Here is a 22,119-nt window from a genome sequence, read left to right on the forward strand (position 1 = left end):
AGTTGCCCTGTGCCATGTGGGATCTTCTCAGACTAGGGATTGAATCCTGTCCCCTGCATTGGCAGGCAGATTCTTAACCACTGGACCACAAGGGAAGTCCCTTTCTTTTTTCATTTTAATTTTGAAAGTGGTTCTTTTGGGAGACCTATGCAGCATTGAGAAACTAGCTCTAATCCTTCTTCATCCTGGTGAACTTTGGAGAGCAGAAGGATCTTTGCAAAATTCATATCATAAAAATTCATATTCATACCCTGACAGTCCAGTGGTTAAGACCCTGCGCTCCCAATGCAGGGGGTTTGATCCCTGGCTGGGTAAGTAAGATTCTGAATGCTGCATGGTGCAACCAAAAAAACCTCAAACAAGCGAAAACTCAAGTCAGTGCATGTCACACCACTACCTAAACTCACATTTGTCATGATTAGGACTAATAGCAGACTCCTAACCAAGGCCTCTGAGGCCTCACATGACCCAGCACCTCCCACTATCTTTGCTCTGCACCCAGACACACTGGGCTGCCCCCCGGGGCCTCTGCCTCTGCTGCTGCTGCCTCTGAAGCAGCTTTGCCTGTTGGCATCCTGCAGGTCCGGCCCAACTGCCTCTTCTGGAACCAGTCCCCCATTCTGAGCCCCCAGCTCCCCACCCCCAGCAGTGCCTATCATGTCACCTACCTCAGCACCCGCAATGTCACCCGCCACGGTCTCAGGCACTCGCCACCATCCCCCACTGTGGGCCCCTTGATAATGGCAACTGAACCAGTTGTTTTCCCGCACATTCTCCAAGGCCTACACCAGCCCCCGGCCGAGAGGCGGGGTACAGTTCATAGTGATGAATGGAATTATTTCACAGAATAGGAGACTCTGGATGAGGGGCTGCAGGAGGCTGCATCTCTGTGACTCGCATCCATCAGGCACTGGTCACTGTCCCCCACCCCCCACTTTGCAGCACAGTATCTGATGGAGACTCTACGTTGCCCCACAGCACGGCTTCTATTTCCATCCCTGCAGTGCATGACTTAACAAGCAAGGGGAACCTCAGAGGCCACAAGAGAAATTCTAGAGCCATGTGATAAACCAGGCCACTAGCCAAGGCATTTACTTTTTCAGAACCTCCTCTTCCTTTCTAAGGCTGGAGGCAAGAATACAGGCTGCTAGAACCTTGTCAGAGTTTGCAAAACGTTGTTTGCCAGCGTGGCTGATGTTGTGACAGCAGTTCGTTTGGGGTCTTGAATTTAACTTTACCTTCCATGAGCAGCAGGTAGTAGAGGAGAGCCTGGACCTGCCTCCCCAGACCACGGGGGCAGGAGTATCGGGGGAGCCCTTTCACAAGCCCCCCATGACTCCCCAGTACCCTGAAGGCCCATAACCCTGGCTGCAGCAGGCAGGCACTCTCTCCAGTAAAGTGGTTCCCTCAAGGGGGTCAGGTCTGTAATGTCAGGTAAGCAACTTAGCATGCATGCATGCACAGGTCATTCTTAGGGGGTTCCCTGGTGGCTCAGATGGTGAAGAACCTGTCTGCCATGCAGGATGCCCTGGTTTGATCCCTCGGTCGGGAAGATCCCCTGGAGAAAAGAATGGCTACCAAATGGAACCACATGGGAGGACGGCCCCTGCCCACATGGTCTGACCTGAAACGAGCAACTGTTGGCCACATCATCCCAAATCATGCGATTAGCAGACCAGGTCAACAGCTAGTGGCTTATCTCTGCCCACCACCTGGGCTCACAGGCACCCACTCCTTGAAGAGCTCAGATCTCAAGTGAATGAGCATGTCCACCTTTCTCCATGAGTACTGCTCTTGGAACTATAGTGGCATACTGCCCCCCACCTCCCCCTCCCCCAGCAACCGTTCTGACTACAGAGCAGATGGACATTGGCCCTCACGCACCAGAACACCATGGTCCTTTCCTGACCTTACCATAAGCAGGAGTGAGACGGCTGATTCAGGGGTAGGGGGTCCCTGCGTCTGTGCCCTCCTTGTACACAGGTGGACCAATGCACTGGGCAGAATCTTGTGTGTGTGTGCTCAGTCGTGTCTGACTCTTTGCAACCCCACAGGCAGGATCTTGTGTAAACTCAAATATGGGGAGGCAACTGACGTACTGAGACAGGGGCCACGGGATTGAGACTTGGAGAGGAGGCATGGCCTGGTTAGGAGGCTGGGCCTGGTGTAAGAAGGACCTGAAAGTAAAGTGAAAGTGTCAGTCACTCAGTGGTGTCCAACTCTTTGCGACCCCATGGATTGTAGCCCACCAGGCTCCTCCGTCCATGGGATTCTCCAGGCAGGAATACTGGAGTCGGTAGCCATTCTCTTCTCCAGGGGATCTTCCCGACCGAGGGATCAAACCAGGGCATCCTGCATGGCAGACAGGTTCTTCACCGTCTGAGCCACCAGGGAACCCCCTAAGAATGACCTGTGCATGCGTGCATGCTAAGTTGCTTCAGACGTGTCCGACTCTTTGCGACCCTATGGATAGTAGCCCTTCAGGCTCCTCTGTCCATTGGATTCTTCAGGCAAGAACACTGGAGTGGGTTGCCATGCCCTCCTCCAGGGGATCTTCCCAACCCAGGGAAAGAAGTTTCCCCCAAATCTGAGCTGAGCTCCTTGCAAATTGAGTGACCTTAACAAGTCACTTCACTTTCTTGTACTTCTGTTTCACATATTCAAAATGGAGGAGGGACTAGGACCCCTCCTAGGGTTGTTCTGAGGAGGAAGAGGAAAGTCACGTGTGGTTGTGGTGAGTGTGCAACAAAGAGAGGCTGTTAGTCCACAGGAGGTTGGGCAAGTTGAAGGGGAGGGAGTCTTGCATCTGTTGTAAATGATCCAGAAGAACCAGCAATCTTAACTGTGTTCACCTGAGTGCACTATCAGCCACTCCGGAGGCCGTGGACAGGGATACCACTTGACTCACGGCAATATCCAGAGCTGCAAACTTTAAGGACGAGGAGCCGTGGTGAGGAGGGCGGACCCCAGGGCGGAATGCTTGGAAGAACCATCTGTTTCACAGGGAGGAGTAGAAACCATGGCTCAGAACTGAGACCCGAGGTCCCGCTGGACCGTGAGGCAGCCCTGCCTGGTGTACGGTGTGTGTCCAGCACCAAGGGAGGGTGGAGGGGGTGGCGGTGGTGACCAGGACAGTGACTCAGCTTGTGGCATGGTGTCAGCAGGTGTCTGGTCAAGGACAGACTCCAGGCATCTTCCCAGGTGACTGGCAGTGTCCCCAGAGTGGGAATGGCTTGTGCTTCATTTGGGGTCGCAGCCAGCTCTGTTTCCAACTGGACAGTGGACCAAGGCCAGCCGGGACTCGGGGAAATTGAGCTGCGAGGATCTACCCTGAGTGTGGCATGCATTTGATCCCCTTACAGCCCTCATACCTGGCACTAGAGTACTGCAAAACGGGGAACTTGAGCCTGGGTCACTCCCACCCCTCCACCCCTTCACCCTCCCAACACTGCCCCCCCAACCAAGGCCTCTCAGCTAAGGGGTGGAGGCCCCATGGAGAGCTGGAGCAGGCAGGTGTCAGCACAGCACCATGCCTGGTGTTAGAAGCACTCAGAAAGAGCCATTTGAGGAATAATGTCACATCTGAAAGTAAAGCTTCTCCTCTGGCTAATTCCTTTGCTTACTCTTAGTGTGCCTGATGTGTGGGCAGTCCAGAGAGGACGTAGCTGAGGCTGGGGGCCATGTGGCCCTATCAAGGCTGTTGTCTAGGACCCGGAAATTCATCAGGTTGATAAAACAGAAAGTTCAGTCCTCTTTTATTGTATCTTTTCTTTTTTCTCTTTTCACAGCTTTTTCGGTTTTGAAGAGCTGCCCAAGCAGTTCCAAGAAGAGTTGATCACATTTATGTCAAGGAGCCAAGCGCTTTCTCTGAGGTGTGCAGAACCGGGAGGGAAGAGTCGGCATGTTCAGATTCAGTCCCTCACCACGACCTTAGGACCTGTCCTCTGTGAGGCTCCCAACCCCCCCCCACCCCAAGGCCTCCTGCCTCCTTCCCACCACATCCGGGAGGTGGGCTGCTCCATCTCTACGAGAGACTGGGAGACTTCTGCCAGGACCATGCCCTGCTCTACCAGGGACTTCGCCTGTGGACACAGGAGACAGGACGAGAGGTGTGGGGCTGCGCCCTTCAGAGGAGGTGGGTGGAGGCACAGGAGAGGGCAAGGGGCAGGGGGGTGGAAGCAGACCGTGCAGTTCATCTGCCACTTGGCCAGCTCTCCAGCCCCCAGAAACTTCCAGGGGGAAGAACCAGACACAGACAATGTTTGAGGGCACCATGGGGCTAGTCAAATTGGTGCCTGCACAAATTACCTCTGGGAACCCCTTTACTCACCCTTCTGCCCTTTTTGGGCAGGCCAAGCCACCAGCCAGGACAGAGCTTGCTCTGTGCCGCCTCAGGCCCAGGGCTCCCCAGGGTGTTGGGAGCCACATTAGGCATTACTGACAAAATGGAGGCACGGCCCCAACCCCCTCTCCTCACCCCGCAGGCACGGTCCTGGGATGAAGGAGTTAGGTCTTGTGATTCTGACTTGTTCTTTCTTTTCTTCAGTTGAGTTGGCTGGAGAGAATGTTAAGGTGCTTATTGTTCTTGAGAGAAGCATGAGAAAGCACAAAGCCTTCTGCAGTTGTGCCCAGAAAATAATCAATAAAGTAACCATTGACATTTGTTCAAGGATCTTTACAAAGAATGTTCCAGGATGAGCATGTAGGCTGAAGCTTGAGGCCATGGGAAGGATTGTTATCTGAGACCTGTTTGTGAGGGGAATGTTTATGGCAAAGGAAGTTTGCTGAGCTTGCTGCTGCTGCTGCTGCTGCTGCTAAGTCACTTCAGTCATGTCCGACTCTGTGTGACCCCATAGACGGCAGCCCACCAGGCTCCCCCATCCCTGGGATTCTCCAGGCAAGAACACTGGAGTGGGTTGCCATTTCCTTCTCCAATTTGGGTTTAGGAATAATTAAGAATAGCTAGAAGCCTTTTTAGGAGATAGTGAGCTTAAGATACTAGGGGCAAGCAGGATTTAGAAAGATAAGAAATAAACTGAGGAATGTGGTATGCAGTCCAGACATAAGCATGAGTTACAATGTAATCACAAGTAAACACAATTCTGAGAGAATGGCTGAAGCAGGAACTCTGTTTGAAGGGCAACAAGGAGACAATAAATCTGGGTGAGGGGGAGCTGAAAATGTAAAACCTCTGATCTAATGGTTTTGTCAAAGTATAAAAGAAGATCTGCTGCTTGAAATAAACATGCAGTCCCGCACCTTGAGTCAGAGGCTGCATCATTTTCTGCTGACACCGCTCATCTCTTCAGGCTGATTCCCTGGCTGCTGGAGCTGGACTCCCAGCAGCAGGGAATCAGGCAGAGATGGTGGGCACCTCACACAGGCCAGGAGGATGCCCTCTGCTGGCAGCAGGACCTGCTTCATGTCCTGCAGGGCCCTTGGGAGCAAAGTCTGGATGCCAGACCCCACTTGTGAACAACTCCTGTTGCAACAGGGATCCAAGCGTCTTTGAGAGCCACAGGCAATCAGGAAAGGTTATATGGGGCCCTTCCCCTCATGTTTTGTTTTTTTTTTGACTCTGTCAGGTCTCAACTGCACACGGGATCATTAGTTGCAGGATGTGAGATCTAGTTCCTTGACCAGGGATTGAACCCGGGCCCCCGTATTGGAAACTCAGTCTTAGCTACTGGACCATCAGGGGAGTCTCCCAACTTTTTTTAAAAGCTAAATAATTATGACACAAATAATATATCTCATGGCAGAAATAGTATACATTTGCAGACAAAAAAAAAAGAAGAAAATACAGACACCTTGTATCCAATCATCTGTCACTTACACCTAATATTTGGTGGATGGGAAATAGATGGGGAAACAGTGGAAACAGTGTCAGACTTTATTTTGGGGGGCTCCAAAATCACTGCAGATTGTGACTGCAGCCATGAAATTAAAAGACGCTTACTCCTTGGAAGAAAAGTTATGACCAACCTAGACAGCATATTCAAAAGCAGAGACATTACTTTGCCGACTAAGGTCCGTCTAGTCAAGGCTATGGTTTTTCAAGTAGTCATGTATGGATGTGAGAATTGGACTGTGAAGAAGGCTGGGCACTGAAGAATTGATGCTTTTGAACTGTGGTGTTGGAGAAGACTCTTGAGAGTCCCTTGGACTGCAAGGAGATCCAACCAGTCCATTCTGAAGGAGATCAGCCCTGGGATTTCTTTGGAAGGAATGATGCTAAAGCTGAAGCTCCAGTACTTTGGCCACCTCATGCGAAGAGTTGACTCATTGGAAAAGACTTTGATGCTGGGAGGGATTGAGAGCAGGAGGAGAAGAGGACGACAGAAGATGAGATGGCTGGATGGCATCACTGACTCGATGGATGTGAGTGTGAGTGAACTCTGGGAGTTGGTGTTGGACAGGGAGGCCTGGCATGCTGCCATTCACGGGGTTGCAAAGAGTCGGACACGACTGAGCGACTTAACTGAACTGAACTGAACTGATACATACATAGGCTACCCCGGTGGCTCAGTGGTAAAGAACCCACCTGCCAATGCAAGAGACTCAGGTTCAATCCCTGGGTTGGGAAGATCCCCTAGAGGAGGAAATGGCAACCCACTCTAGTATTCTTGCCTGGAAAATTCCATGGACAAAGGAGCCTGGCAGGTTACAGTCCATGGGGTCACAAAGAGTCAGACACAACTGAGCACACACAGACACATACATGCATCTGCATCTCTTACCGAAGAATGGAGTCATACTCTATATAATGCTTTATAGCCTGATTTTTTTAATTTAGGAGCATCTCTATATATATTAAGGAATAATTTTATTTTGGAATTTCCTGCATGCCCATACCACAGTTATCTGACCAGGCTTCATTTGTTAGCCTTATAAGGTGTTTTCAACATTTTATAATCACCACTATGATGAACCTCCTAGTGTCAAATATCAAATCTAATTACTCCTTGTGACCACAGCTTCTAGTGGAATGGCCACAGCAATACTATGGCACCTTCTAGGACTTCTTTTTAAATTTTTAAAAATTTTATTATTTTTTTTTCTCATTAAACTTTTTTTTAATGGGTCTCAAATTCTGTGATAGATTTTTGGTCAAGTTGTTTTCATTAAAAAGTAATGATTTTAAAAACTAATAACTTAAACTGCCACACACAAAACATATGGCCCACAAAAAGTTCTTTCTTTCTTTTTTTTTTTTTAATTTACTTGGCTGCACTGGATCTTATTTGTGTCATATGAGATCTTCAATCTTTGTTGCAGCAGGTGGGGCATAGTTCCCTGACCAGGGATAGAACCTGGGTCCCTTGCATTGGGAATGCAGAGTCTTAGTCACTGCATCACCAGGGGGTCCTACCTTCTAAGATTTCTAACACATACAGTCAAACTGCTCTGCAGAATGGGACTGGAATACTATACATAAGCCCTTGCTGCTGCTGCTGCTGCTGCTGAGTCACTTCAGTCATGTCCGACTCTGTGCGACCCCATAGACGGCAGCCCACCAGGCTCCCTTGTCCCTGGGATTCTCCAGGCAAGAACACTGGAGTGGGTTGCCGTTTCCTTCTCTAATGCATGAAAGTGAAAAATGAAAGTGAAGTCACTCAGTCGTGTCTGACTCTTCATGACCCCATGGACTGCAGCCCACCAGGCTCCTCCATCCATGGGATTTTCCAGGCAAGAGTACTGGAGTGGGGTGCCATTGCCTTCTCCGACATAAGCCCTTAGAGAGAGGCATTTTAAAAAAAATTTTGTTTATGCATCTATTTTTGGCTGCACTGGGTCTTCGTTGTCGTGAGCAGGCTTTCTCTAGTTGCGACGAGTGGGCGCTACTCTTTACTGCCGTGCACAGGCTTCTCATTGCAGTGGTTTCTCTCGCTTTGGAGCACAGGCTCTGGTGCATCAGCTTTGATAGTTGCAGTGCATGGGCTCAGTAGTTGTGGCGCATGAGCTTAGTTGCTCCAAAAAGTGTGGGATCTTACGGGACCAAGGATCAAACTTGTGTCCCCTGCATTGAAAGGCAGATTCTAAACTACTGGACCACCAGAGAAGTTCCAAGAAAGGCATTTTCAAAGATAAAAAAACAAAACTGGTCACCCTGAAAAGGGTGTAAGTCTCAGGTTTGCTCAGTAATCCAAAATCAATGGATTCTCCATTCTTTGTACAGAGTATCTTGTGAAATATTTGTTTGTTTCATCTCTGTGAAATCGACACGAATGATTTGAATTACCCGATCCCAGTTAGAATTTCCTTTTGTGTGGGCTTCCAACCTTTGAGGAGGTCACAGCAGAACAAAGTTTTTAGGACATGTAGCAGGAGAAGGGCGGTACAGGGCTGGATGCTGGAACCCCAGGTTCTCCCTGGTAACTGATTTTTAAAGACAGTCTGGTAACAGGAGTAGCCATCAGCAGGTCATCACCCTGTGGACCTTGAAACCTTGCTGCCACACGACCTAGACTTTTCCCTTTCTGGCCACCTCAGCAGAATGAGGCCTATTCCCTACCTTTCAGACTTCAGCAAAGTAGCAGATACAAAGCAAAGACAGGGACACAGCTCCTTGAAAGACCAACATCTTGCTTCACTAGCCAAGTCTACTCTCAGAAAACAGGATTTGACGTCTGATAGGAAAACAGATGGGCCTTCTCTCCAGCCAGTGCCCTCTCCAAGTACCTGATCAGCCGCATGCAATGATGGATCCTGTCGGAACCCACTCAGCCCTGGAGGATCACGAAGCCCAGGCCAGACTCAAGACCATGTTCTCCTTGGGCACATGCGCCTACTGGAACAGGACTTCCCTGTGGCCACCTGAAAGACCCAGTGATCCGCCTACCTATTTTCCTCCGATGTATTTATCTCTTGCCTCAGGTCATCTACAGCAATATTCCTGCCTTTTGGTAGCCTTCTAACTGTGACATGGTTGAAGGGGGAGGAAGGGCAGGAAGGAGCCTATTAAAGATGGAAAATAAATCACTGATTCACAATATCATAAATGAATAGTTTGACCTTCCTATTATAAAACATGACTCTGCCTTAAGCTGCAACTCCCTGGTGGTATGTGACTCTAACAATGTAGTACCCCTACCGAAACAGTGAAGGCAAAATGTGAATGTCATCAGCAGAAAGAAAGACTCCCTGTGAGAGAATCTTCAGGCCAGGAGGCTGGCTGTCCACGCTGGGGTCCAGAAGGGGGGTCTGGAGGGCACTTCCTGCCTCCTGCTCCGTCCTCTGTGGCCCTGTCTGAAATTTGCTAACATGGATGGTACTCATGGATGAAGGGAAAATGCAGGAGCACGTGGCCTCCCAAATCTCATCACACCCTTACAGGTGTTACTTCCTACCCTGGAGCAAGGGCTGCCCAAAGCCTTTTCCCAGGCTCAGACCCAGACCCACACAGAGAGGCAAAGTGCTCCCAGGGGGGACGACCTGGAGCTTCCTTCAGCCCCCCCACCGTCAACGGCCAGATGACTTTTATCCTGAGTATCCAAGAATCAAGAGCACGGACTGCTGCTGGTAGCATGGGGCAGCTGGGCCTGTTTTTCCCACAAACGCAGAGTTGCCAGCGGGGACCCAGGGTGCCTGTCAGGAAGGGAGAGAGACAGACTCCCATCCTCTGACGCCAGCGCCGTCAGGTCTCCTTGTACACGTAGCCTTGGGCCAGGGAAGCTGAAGCCCACGAGCAGACGGGGCTGCTTTAAGAATTCCCGTGGGTTTCCTTGGTGGCTCAGTGGTAAATAACCACCTGCGAATGCAGGAGACACAAATTCAATCCCTGATCAGGGAAGATCTCACATGCCTCAGGGCAACTAAGCCTGTGCCCCACAACTACTGAGCCTGTGCTCTCGAGCCTGGGAGCCACGACTACCGAGCCCCTGAGCCACAACTCCTGGAGCCTGCATGCCACCTGTGCTCTGCAACGAGAGAAGCCAGAGCAATGAGAAGCCCGTGCACTGCAACTAGAGAGCAGCCCCTGCTCGCTGCAACTAGAGAAGAGCCCGTGCAGCAGCAAAGACCCGGCACAGCCAAAATAATAAGAATAATTAAAAAAAAAAAAGACGTTCCGTGATCAGATGAGGATGTGCAGGCCCTTGATCAGCTATAAGAGCAATTGATTTTTGTGCCAGGAAGAAATCCAACATCATAAGAGCCATTTTTTAAAAAAGCACTGCGTCGAGTTGAAAATATAACGAGACAAGAGGCTGAAAATTGCTACCTTCTCGCTGGCAGCCTGTCAGTGGAAACATGATGGCTTTGGTATAGTCTTCAGAATCAGACCAGTCCTGGACTCTGGGTTCGCTGCTTGCTGTGGGGGGCTAGTACCTTAGGCAAGTGACTCAAGTCACTTCTCCATTCTAGTTTCCTTCTCTGTAAAATGGAGATAATAAGATGGACCTTCTGGGGAGTGGTGGGGACTCAGTGAGGTGAGGTCCGCACAGCCCGTATGGAGCACCCTGCAAAGTTAGTGCCTGGCAAGTGAAAGGATTACCACCAGCCTTTCTGCTGTAGCACAGCAGACCTCGCAGCAGTCAAGAATGGCAAGCCCCTTGGTCTTTTCTGGATGGAATAGCAGGTTGTTTAGTCTTAATGGAGCAGCTCTAAGAAAACTGAACACTAGGGTGTATTCCATGCTGGGCATCTTGTGTTGGCCCCTTCAGAAGCATGCCCTGCTCCACCACTTCTGTGCCCCAGGTGCCCAGGAGCCTGCATGGGCTGCGTCCAACAGCTCCCTTGTCCAGCTCTGATGGGCTCAGCCAATGCGGACACCAGCAGGCAATGGGAAGAGGCTGCATGTTAATTCCCCACCTCCCTTCAGCAGAAGGCCAAGGAACAGCTGTATTCCTCTCTCAAGGGCCAGAGTTTTGGTCAGGCAGCCCTCGCCATATAGCAGTGACTGTGTCTGGGTTCTTGTAATTACTCCTCACCTGAGATGGTTTTAAAACAGGCCTGGAATTTTTTTTTTTAATTTCCTTGTATTTGTTCAAATTAGATGACTAATATTAAAACATACAAGTGACTTAAGACTTTAGAACTTTTCAATGAGCACTTACTGTGGAGCTGGATATTTGAGTGGGAGCCTCAAAGAAGAGATAGTTGATGGGGAAAAAAAAGAGTAAATGAGAATAACAAGTGAGATTTTGCTGAAAGAAGTTCACCTTTCGATTTCAAGGAAATGGTTGAACGCACAAAAGAAAGATGAAAATTGACATCCTTTTAATACTATGTGCCAAGGACTTAGCATTATTATTTTTCATAACCATGCTGTTGGGTGGATATGGTTGTTTCAGTTATAGAGATGAGGAAATCAAGGGTTAGAGAGGTTAACTCACTAAGCTAAAGGCTATGCAGGCACTTCAGATCTGGACAGGTCTGCCTGATCCAGAATGTCTGACTGTCACATGCCTGCTCTTTCTTGCATATCGCATTTCCAGAAGAGTGAGAGAGTCAGAATTATAGATGGAGACCCAGAGTGGCACAGGTCCATTGTGACGATCTGGAAAGACATGCTGGATATAATGGCTGATAGAAGGCAACGAAGGATAACCTTTAAGGGAACCATTATTGGCATGACGAAGTTCTAAAGGGATCTGATGATAAAGAAAATGTAGAGCCAGTGGGTGCAGGTTTCCTGATGGAAAACTTTATTGTAGGAGCTGAAGCCTTGGCAGGCAGAGATACCAAGAAAGCAGGCTGATCCAGACCACAGACTGGAGGCACCATATCTTTGCTCTAAATACTAGCAGGGAGATGGATTCATCATTGCATGACTTTCCAAGATCTTTCCTGGCTTCCAGAGTGTAGCTCGTGAACTTGTCCTCTTCAGCGTTAAACCCATCTATTTAATGAGGCCTACAAAAAAATAGCTCCTCAACTGGGAAGAGGTTCTCTCAAATGCCACCCATAGGCGGAGGGCTGGGCTAGATGGATGAGGACCAGGCCGATAGGCTGAGGGCGCTGCTCACCCACTGGCTGGCATCAGAGAATGTTTCAGAGAGAGGGAAGGTAGCAGCTCAGGAGAACCAGGAGGCCGGGATGGCTGCCAACCCAGTGGAATGGAACCAGCAAGACCTATTGAGAAGGGAGCTGCCCGGCCAAGAGGGCCTGGAGGCAGCAGCGGGCCCGGAGAGGGAATGGGAGGCGGACGAGCCGGGGTGAGTGAGGCAGGGGGCAGAGCATGTGGGCAGCCTGCAGCCCGGTGGGCTGAGGGGCAGGGAGGTGGCCCAGGTCTGCAATTTTTTTAACTCTTTTTAAAAATTTGGTTTATTTATTTTATTTTTGGCTCTGCTGGGACTTCACTCTTGCCCAGACTTTCTCTAGTTGGGGTGAGCAGGGGCTCCTCTCTAGATGCAATGCGTGGGCTTCTCATTGCGGTGGCTTCTCTTGTTGCCAAACATGGGGTCTGGGCTCATGGGCTCCAGAAGTTGTGGCTCCTAGGCTCTAGAGCACAGGCTCTGTTTTGTGACCCGCGGGCTTAGTTGCTCCACAGCATGCAGGATCTTCCTGGACTACAGATCAAATCCGTGTCTCCTACGTTGGCAAGCGGATCCTTTACCACTGAGCCACCGAGGAAGCCCTGCAATTTGTTAACACTCCCTAGTGGCTCAGAGGGTAAAGCGTCTGCTGCAGTGCGGGAGACCTGGGTTCAATCCCTGGGTCAGGAAGATCCCCTGGAGAAGGAAATGGCAACCCACTCCAGTATTCTTGCCTGGAGAATCCCACAGAGGAAGGAGCCTGGTAGGCTACAGTCCACGGGTTGCAAAGAGTCGGACACAGCTGAGCGACCTCACTTTCACTTTCCTACCACAAAAAGAAAAGTCTGATCTTTCACCTCTGGAATTATCTCACTTCTAACAATTATAATGCAGGTGGAAGTGGTGCTGAGTGACTCCAGAGACGAGGACAGAAAAGGGGATCAGCTTGTGCCCAGCCCTCTCCCCTCAGAACACACACCTCTGCAGCCCTGAGCCACCAGGTATGAAATTCAACTACCCAGAAGCTGCCATGCTGGAGAGACCAGGTGTAAAACCACAGAGACACAGAGAGAGGTTCAGCTCTTCTCTGCCCCCATGCAGGTGTGTGAGCAAGGCCCTCGGCCTGCAAGCCACCCCAGGGGTGGCATTCTGTCAAACAAGCATTCTGTCCCTAGACTGCAGATCTGTGAGTAAAATCATTGCTGTTGCTGTTGACAGGCACACAATTTTGGAGTTATATGTTGTGCAGTAGTTACGACTGGAGCCCGTGCTTGCACCTTTGGACCTGGAGGTGGTACCAGCTCCTGCTGTTGCACAGGCTGCCCTCGCATCATAGAGAATTATTAATAACTGGCCCAAATGTCAATAGTGCCAATGCTGAGAAACCCTGCCTTTTAACGGCCACACACAGGCAGCATCTCATCTAGCGACTAGAAGGGCACTCCTAGGGGTTGTGCGAAATGGAACTTTTTTATAGGAAGAAGGGTGGGACAAGGGAGCTATTAGCAGAAGTAAATAAAGGATTGTTTTCTGGCAAGGCTATCTTTTTGGAGAGAGGGAACAGACAAAGATATTGTGTCGGTTGCCTCCTCATCCACTGGGCTGGACGGCAAATGGAGAGGGTCCATGTGACAGATTATTTCAGTGGTGCTGACCAGAAAATTCCAAATGGGTTAATTAAGATTGCATTTCTATGAAGGTCAAAACTGCAATTGGAGGACTTCCCTGGCACTCCAGTATTTAAGACTCCCACACTTCCACTGCAAGGGGTACAGGTTCAATCCCTAGTCGGGGGACTAAGATCCTGAATGCCATGTGCTGTGGCCAAAAAATTAAAAAGCAAAACAAAAATGTAAAAAAAAATCTGCAATTAGGTTATATATTAAACCTAGGTTTGGTGTCATGGGCATTAGCACAAGTAATGCCATTTAAGGCCCGTGATTTTTCTCTTTAATAGTTTATATGTTATATATATCACTCTTTGTATATTACTATATAGAGAAATCTTTTATTTTCTTGACATCAAAAATTGTCTTCCACCCTGACCCCAACCCCTGGCACTGCCTTCCACAGAACAAGACCTGATTTCGTTTGGTAAGAATTTTATATGTATCTTGTGGAATGGGTCCAGTCGTGTGCTGATAAATGTTTAAGAAGAGCTTCTGAGGGTGGGAGGGAGGATGATTTACAGAACTAGCCAACTTCTGTGGGGTAAATATTACAACCAGAGCCCGTTTCAGGCTACCACCATGATTTCACCGAATTGGCAACCAGGAAGAAAAATACTCAGATCTTTCAAGCCTGAGAAAGCCAGTTCCAGTGCCAATTCCCAGCCATTCTCAACAAATAATTGGATATTGAACTGCTTTCTTTAAAAAAAAAAAAAGTTGGAGTACAATTAGCCAACTGAGCTTTTCTCTTTTTCAGTGGGATAGGCAAGTTGAGAGCCAGAACTGAGTTCTTCCAGACCATGGAGGGGAATTTATGTTGAGATGGGGAACCCAGACAAAGACAGAGAAGGGGGAGGAGGAAAGGGGAAAGGAAGCTGATATTTAGAGAAGAAATTCGGGCAGAACTAAGATGTTTAAAGGGAATTGTTTTGGCGTTTGCCACGAGGTATGCAATGTCTCTGTGAGGTGGGCACAGTGGTAAAGAATCCGCCTGCCAATGCAGGAGACGCAAGAAACGTGTGTTCAATCCCTGGGACAGGAAGATCTCCTGGAGGAAGAAATGGCAACCCACTCCATTATGCTTGCCCGGGAAATCCCATGGACAGAGAATCCTGGTGGGATACAGTCCATGGGATTACAAAGAGTCGGACACAGCTGAGCACACACACGCACTAGTACAGGCACACATGCGATGTCACCCTTCTGCCACACCTTCTCCAGAAAATCTTCAGTAAAACTTTATCGCTCCATCACCGATAGAGCTGGTTTCCTGGCATTGCATTTAAATTCTGAATGCAGCCTCAGAGTGGACCAAGGATGAGAGCTGTGATTACTGTTAGGGACCTTGCTGCATCTAGGTTCTGCATTTTCCAGTCACATTTGATTATTTTTAATCATGAGCATGCATTATTCAAGTTGTCAGCAAAAATATTTTTTAAGTTACTTTCACCTAAGAACATGGAGTTATTTTCTTACCCAACTCAGTTGAACATGGCATAGAATCCTTTGCCCTTGCAGGAGGGAATCAAGTCCTGGAATGAAATATAAAATCTCCCTAAAACTTCTTATGTGCTTCCATTGTATTTTTATTACAAACCTTTGGCATAACCTCAAACATGCTAATAAGCCTCCCAAATAGCTTTATAAAGAGTAGACAGCTGTGCAGACTTGCTCTGTGATTCAAGTTCCTGAGATCATGCTGATCCTGTGGGCTAGAAACTTGAATGGAAGGCATTCAAATCTCTGACATGTTCCTGCAATGAGGTGCAGATATGGGTTCTTATTATTGCTAAGGTCCAAGACTATAACTAAGAAACTGACACATAGAGACAGAGAAAGACAGGAAAACAAAACAAAAGAAACCACATCTTCACACCTCGCTATAGGTACACGTTTCTTGGCTTTGGGTAGTTGCTTTCTTTATTTCAGTGATCTCATGGACAGAGTCTGCCGGGCTACAGTCTATGGGGGTCACAAGAGAGTTGGACACGGCTTAGTAACTAAAACAACCATAAAAACAACCTCTCAAATTCACCCTCTTAGCTATTCTCAATGATGGGTACTCCTGAGGCTGCCACCCACCATACCAGTCTGGAAGACAGGATACCCAAGTTTGCCGCAAAGGCACCCAGACTCGATGCTGTCTGCCTCTATCAGTGCATTTTCCAGTTTCCAGTCAGCCACTCAGTCTTGACCACGTCCCTTCTTTTTGCCTTCTAAAGTTTCTCCCTTTCCAGTCTCTGCATGCCTAGAGTGACACACAGCTTTGCCTGGGTTCCCAGCTGCAGAGTCCATGTAATGCTTGCTATCTGATCCCCAGTGCCTGCCTAAGCTTCCTCCTTGTGGAGGACTTCCAAGACTGCAGATCCTCAGCACAGCCATGATGGCTAACGTCGCGCTATTTTATATCCTCCATCTCTCAAAGGTTCTGTTAACCTAAAATTAGTGCACCCAGAAGGGGCAGTTGGAGTCAGTACAGAAAAATGAGTAACAAAACACAGGGTTGGACGGCAGGTACACATAGAAGACAATGTGAATTGCGCCCCCTGGAGGAACATCCCAGCTCTGCAGTCCATAGGAATGATTTTCCCTCCCTTTCCCCAAAGTTGAGCAACAGGGTCAGCAAAGGTCCGTCTAGCCAAAGCTATGGTTTTTCCAGTAGTCATGTATGGATGAGAAAGCTGAGCGCCGAAGAACTGATGCTTTTGACCTGTGGTTGGAGAAGACTCTTGAGAGTCCCTTGGACTGCACGGAGATCAAACCAGTCCATCCTAAAGGAAATCAGTCCTGAATATTCATTGAAAGGACTGATGCTGAAGCTGAAGCTCCAATCCTTTGTCCACCTGATGCGAAGAACTAACTCATTGGGAAAGACCCTGATGCTGAGAAAGATTGAAGGCAGGAGGAAAAGGGGACGACAGAGGATGAAGTGGTTGGATGGCATCACTGACTCAATGGACATGAGTTTGAATAAGCTCTGGGAGATGGCGATGGACAGGGAAGCCTGATGTGCTCCAGTCCATGGAACTGCTAAGAGTTGGACATGACTGAGTGACTTGACTGAACTGAAATGAGCAACAGGGTGCTTTTACAAGCTGTGTGACTGTAAACAAGCCAGTTTATTTCTCAGCGCCTAGGTTTCACCATCTATAAAAAAGAGCTAAAATTCAGTGCAAGGCAGCATTGTGCCTGGTACATTAAAAATGTTCTATATGCCTTAATAGTTGTTATTTTCCAAGTTTAAACTCAATGGTATCATGTCAATGTATGGCAAAACCAATACAGAATTGTAAAGTAAAATAAAAAATAAATAAATTAAACTCAATGGCCAACCTTCTTTAAGTTGGATCAGAGATGCTGTCTTTCTACATAGTGGTGGGACCAGCAGTAATACTCCTGGGTTGCTAGGAATTTGGCTAGGCCAAGCTAGAAGATCCAAGATGATCTCGCTCAATATTTGGGCGGGTGCTGATTGTCACCTGTGGACCCTCAGTTCTTCTCCACGTGACCTCTCGTCCTCCAGTTAGCCAGCCCTACTCCAGCACTCATCAAGGAGAGACCAGAAGATATATTTTTTCCTTCCCTAAATGGTGGGACATGAAAATAGGAGATGCACTCAAAATAGCAGAACCCAGAGCAGCCACAGGACCAACCCTGTGTCACAGGGTAGTTGTAATGATTAAATGAAATAGCACGTGTAAAATGCCTAGAACAGTATTTGCACATAGTAGGTACACAATGTGTATGTGTAAGTAATTGTACTCATGTTGGTTTTTAACTTAGATTAAAATCCAACCTCTTTATTGATCAACTACAAGACCCTGCTTGAACTCAGTCCACCTTCTCCAGCTCATCCACTCTACTACCCCTCACTGACTTACCTCTCGAAAACCACACTGGCCTTTTTCTTTCCTAAATATGCCAAGTTTGTCCCTGCCTCAGGGCCCTTGTGCTTGCCATTCCCTCAGGCTGGGCTCTACCAGCAGCTCCACAGACAGCTAGCTCCATCTTGTAGCTTACCTCGTGGTTCAAATATGCCCTCCTGTGTGGGCATCACACAACCCAAAATTAGCCACCCCTACTGATTTAGTTTTTCTCTCCCACCACCTTGGCACTTCTGCTGTCTGTAACCATCTTGCTTATCTGCTTAGCAGCTATGTGATGACATCTTCTTAAGAGCAGGGACCTTAAATATCTCCTTTACCCCTGGAATCGAAACTCCTAAAGTAATGCCCAGAGTGTAAGTCAGCACCCTATAAATGTCTGTTGACTGAAGGACTCGGGCGGGGCTTGCTTCCCTTTGGATATATCAGCACTCCACTCTGTGAGAAAAACAATCTCCTCTATAAACTTGAGATGACAATGAATTTCTGCAGCAGAAATATTTTTCACATTAAATAATCGGATCCAAAAATGAAGTAGCTTTCAGGAGCCATGTGTGGAGGAAGTGCCGTTTTTAACAAAGGGCTGACAGAGTTGCCGTGCCAGCTGATCCACTTGGCAACCTCACCACAGATGCTTGGCAAAGTACTGTACCTACGGGCAAATTTTTTCTGCACATTACTACCCTAGAGATAGCTATGTACAATGTCCTAACAGTTGTATGTACACATACTTTCGGGAGAAAGATAATACTGTAGGTTTTAAAATTTTCTAATTTCAGAAGAATCACAGGCTCCGTGTAGAAATTTTGGAAAGTGAAAGCAAAAAAACACAAAGAAAGCACTAGTCTTCTGAACAGTGAAACATTCCAATCTGTGTTTTTCAGTTTTTGGTTTTTTTCTCTTTGAATGTTTTACAAATGAGCCTGTGTCATATAAACCACTTTGGAATTGTGTTTTCCAGAGTGGGTGTTTGCAGGATTTGGTGACTGATTGGCTGTGAAGGATGAAGGAGGAGGAGTCACAGACGACCCTGAGGTTTCTTCATTCCTGACTTGTTGGATGGTGGTGCAAACAAGGACATAAGAGCAAAAGCAACTTTGGTGAGAAAAGCAGTGTGTTCAGTTTTGGATCTGATGCATTTGAGATGCCTCTGGGACAGCCAGTCACGGTGAGTGACTAGATGGTCAGCTATGCAGTCAGGAAAGATGATGGACTGGTGAATAAGGTCTGAGTGTCACTGGAAAAAGGCAATAGTCAAAGAAATGGAAATGCGTGGATTCAGTTACAGCAGACTTCTCCATCCGCCCCAGCAGGCCCAGTGCTTAGTACCCGCAAAAACGTGAGCAGAAAGTGAGTGAAGGGGTAGACAGAAATTGGAGAGAAACGTCAGCTACTTTGTTGTCGTTTCATCAGCCGCTAAGTTGTGTCTGATTCTTTTACGACCTCACATACTGTCTCCTGCATTGCAGACAGATTCTTTTACCACTGAGCCACCAGGGAAGCCTGCAGTTACTTTGTTGGTTGAAAGTGTGTTAGTCGCTCCATTGTGTCTGACTCTTTGAAAACCCATAGACTGGGGGCCTCTGTCCATGGCATTCTCCAGGCAAGAATCCTGGAGTGGGTGGCCATTCCATTCCCTTCTCCAGAGGATCTTCCCTTCCCAGGGGTCAAACCATTGTCTCCTGCTTCTTTGCCATCTGAGCTTGTGGTGGTTTAGTTGCTCGGTCATGTCCGACTCTTGAGACCCCATGGGCTGTAGCCCGCCAGGCTCCTCTGTCCATGGGATTCTCCTGGCAAGAATACTGATGGGTTGCCATTTCCTTCTCCGGAATCTTCCCGACCCAGGGATCGGGAAACTGATGAGAGGAAGCCTCTGAGGGGGAACTTGCTTTTTGCTGCCATCTAGTGGCTGTTCCTGGTAGCTAGTGCTTCTCTGGTGGCTCAGACGGTAAAGCGTCCGCCTACAATGTGGGAGACCGGGGCTCAATCCCTGGGTCGGGAAGATCCCCTGGAGAAGGAAATGGCAACCCACTCCAGTATTCTTGCCTGGAAAATCCCAAGGACTGAGAATCCTGGTAGGCTACGGTCCATGGTGTCGCAAAGAGTCGGACACGACTGAGCGACATCACTTCACTTCACTTCAGTGGCTGTTACTGGAGCAATTCCTGGGAAACTGAGACCTAGCGTGCCGAGGCCATTGCAGCTGGGCAAGAGCAGCGTTCTAATGAGGCTGGAACCCACGTTTTCTGACTCCTAGTTCACTGACTACGACCAAACCAATATTGCTTCTTCTTTTAATATTCCTTTTTATTTATTTATTTGGCGGCATCTAGTGGCACCCCACTCCAGTACTCTTGCCTGGAGAATCCCATGGACGGAGGAACCTGGTGGGCTGCAGTCCATGGGGTCGCGAAGAGTCGGACACGACTGAGCAACTTCACTTTCACTTTTTCACTTTCATGCATTGGAGAAGGAAATGGCAACCCACTCCAGTGTTCTTGCCTGGAGAATCCCAGGGACGGGGGAGCCTGGTGGGCTGCCGTCTATGGGGTCGCAGAGAGTCGGACACGACTGAAGCGACTTAGCGGCAGCAGTAGCAGCGGCAGTCTTAGTTGCAGTACTCAGGATCTTTGATCTTTGTTGCGGCATGCGGGATCTTTAGTTGCAGCACGCAAACTCTTAGTTTCAGCTTATGGGATCTAGCTCCCTGATCAGGAATTGAACCTGGGCCCCCTGCATTGGGATTGCGGAGTCTTGGCCACTGGACCACCAGGAAAGTCCCTGAGGAGGCACTGTTATCATCTCTATAGATGAGGAAACTAAGGTTAGTTAAGAAATTTAAGAGGCCTTGCAAATAGCTGAGAAAAGAAGAGAGGTTAAAGGCAAAGGAGAAAAGGAAAGATATACCCATCTGAATGCAGAGTTCTAAAGAACAGCAAGGAGAGATAAGAAAGACTTCCACAGTGATCAATGCAAAGAAATAGAGGAAAACAATAGAATGGGGAAGACTAGAGAGCTCTTCAAGAAAATTAGAGATACCAAGGGAACATTTCATGCAAAGATGGGCTCAATAAAGGACAGAAACGACAAGGAACTAACAGAAGCAGAAGGTATTAAGAAAAGGTGGCAAGAATACACAGAAGAACTATACAAAAAAGATCTTCATGACCCAGATAACCACGATGGTGTGATCACTCACCTAGAGCCAGACACCCTGGAATGTGAAGCCAAGTGGGTCTTTGGAAGCATCCCTACGAACAAAGCTAGTGGAGGTGATGGAATTACAGCTAAACTATTTCAAATCCTTAAAGATGATGCTGTGAAAGTGCTACACTCAATATGCCAGAAAATTTGGAACACTCAGCAGTGGCCACAGGACTGGAATAGGTCAGTTTTCATTCCAGTCCCAAAGAAAGGCAATGCCATAGAATGCTCAAACTACTGCATAATTGCACTCATCTCACATGCTAGCAAAGTAATGTTCAAAATTCTCCAAGTGAGGCTTCAACAGTACATGAACTGAGAACTTCCAGATGTTCAAGCTGGTTTTAGAAAAGGCAGAGGAACCAGAGATCAAATTGCCAACGCCCGTTAGATCATAGAAAAAGCAAGAGAGTTCCATAAACACATCTATTTCTGCTTTATTGACTATGCCAAAACCTTTGACAGTGTGGATCACAACAAATTGTGGAAAATTCTGAAAGAGATGGGGATACCAGACCACCTGACCTGCCTCTTGAGAAACCTATATGCAGGTCATGAAGCAACAGTTAGAACTGGACATGGAACAACAGACCGGTTCCAAATAGGAAAAGGAGTACGTATGTCAAGGCTGTATATTGTCACCCTGCTTATTTAACTTCTATGCAGAGTACATCATGAGAAACGCTGGGCTGGAAGAACCATAAGCTGAAACCAAGATCCCCGGGAGAAATAGCAATAACCTCAGATATGCAGATGACACCACCCTTATGGCAGAAAGTGAAGAAGAACTAAAGAGCCTCTTGATGAAAGTGAAAGAGGAGAGTGAAAAAATTGGCTAAAACTCAACATTCAGAAAACTTAGATCATGGCATCCAGTCCCATCACTTCATGGCAAATAGATGGGGAAACAATGGAAATAGTGACAGACTTTATTTTCTTAGGCTCCAAAATCACTGCAGATGGTGACTGCTGTCATGAAATTAAAAGATGCCTGCTCCTTGGAAGAAAAGTTATGACCAACCTAGACAGCATATTAAAAAGCAGAAATGTTATTTTGCCAACAAAGGTCTGTCTAGTCAAAGCTATGGTTTTTCCAATAGTCATGTATGGATGTGAGAGTTGGACCATAAAAAAAGCTGAGCACCGAAGAATTGATGCTTTTGAACTGTGGTGTTATAGAAGACTCTTGAGAGTCCCTTGGACTGCATGGAGATCAAACCAGTCCATCCTAAAGGAAATCAGTCCTGAATATTCTTTGAAAGGACTAATGCTGAAGCTGAAGCTCCAATCCTTTGGCCACCTGATGCAAAGAACCGACTCATTGGAAAAGACCCTGATGCTGGGAAAGATTGAATGCAGGAGGAGAAGGGGATGACAGAGGAT

General features: G+C 47.9%; 1 long non-coding RNA gene across 6 annotated transcripts in view; it reads left to right on the top strand.

The window, feature by feature from the left end:
- Window positions 1–22,119, top strand: part of LOC120871144 — a 102,242-nt gene that overhangs the window by 52,229 nt on the left and 27,894 nt on the right. For 5 of the 6 annotated variants that reach the window (XR_005722966.1, XR_005722970.1, XR_005722965.1 and 2 more), the window contains 2 exons: window positions 3,789–4,135; window positions 12,873–12,979. This is a non-coding gene — a long non-coding RNA (uncharacterized LOC120871144). The remainder of the gene's footprint in view (window positions 1–3,788; window positions 4,136–12,872; window positions 12,980–22,119) is intronic. The other variant, XR_005722969.1, reaches the window with a different exon arrangement.

This window comes from Oryx dammah, unplaced genomic scaffold, assembly GCF_014754425.2.
Source record: "Oryx dammah isolate SB20612 unplaced genomic scaffold, SCBI_Odam_1.1 HiC_scaffold_12, whole genome shotgun sequence".
NCBI classification, from domain to species: Eukaryota; Metazoa; Chordata; class Mammalia; order Artiodactyla; family Bovidae; genus Oryx; species Oryx dammah.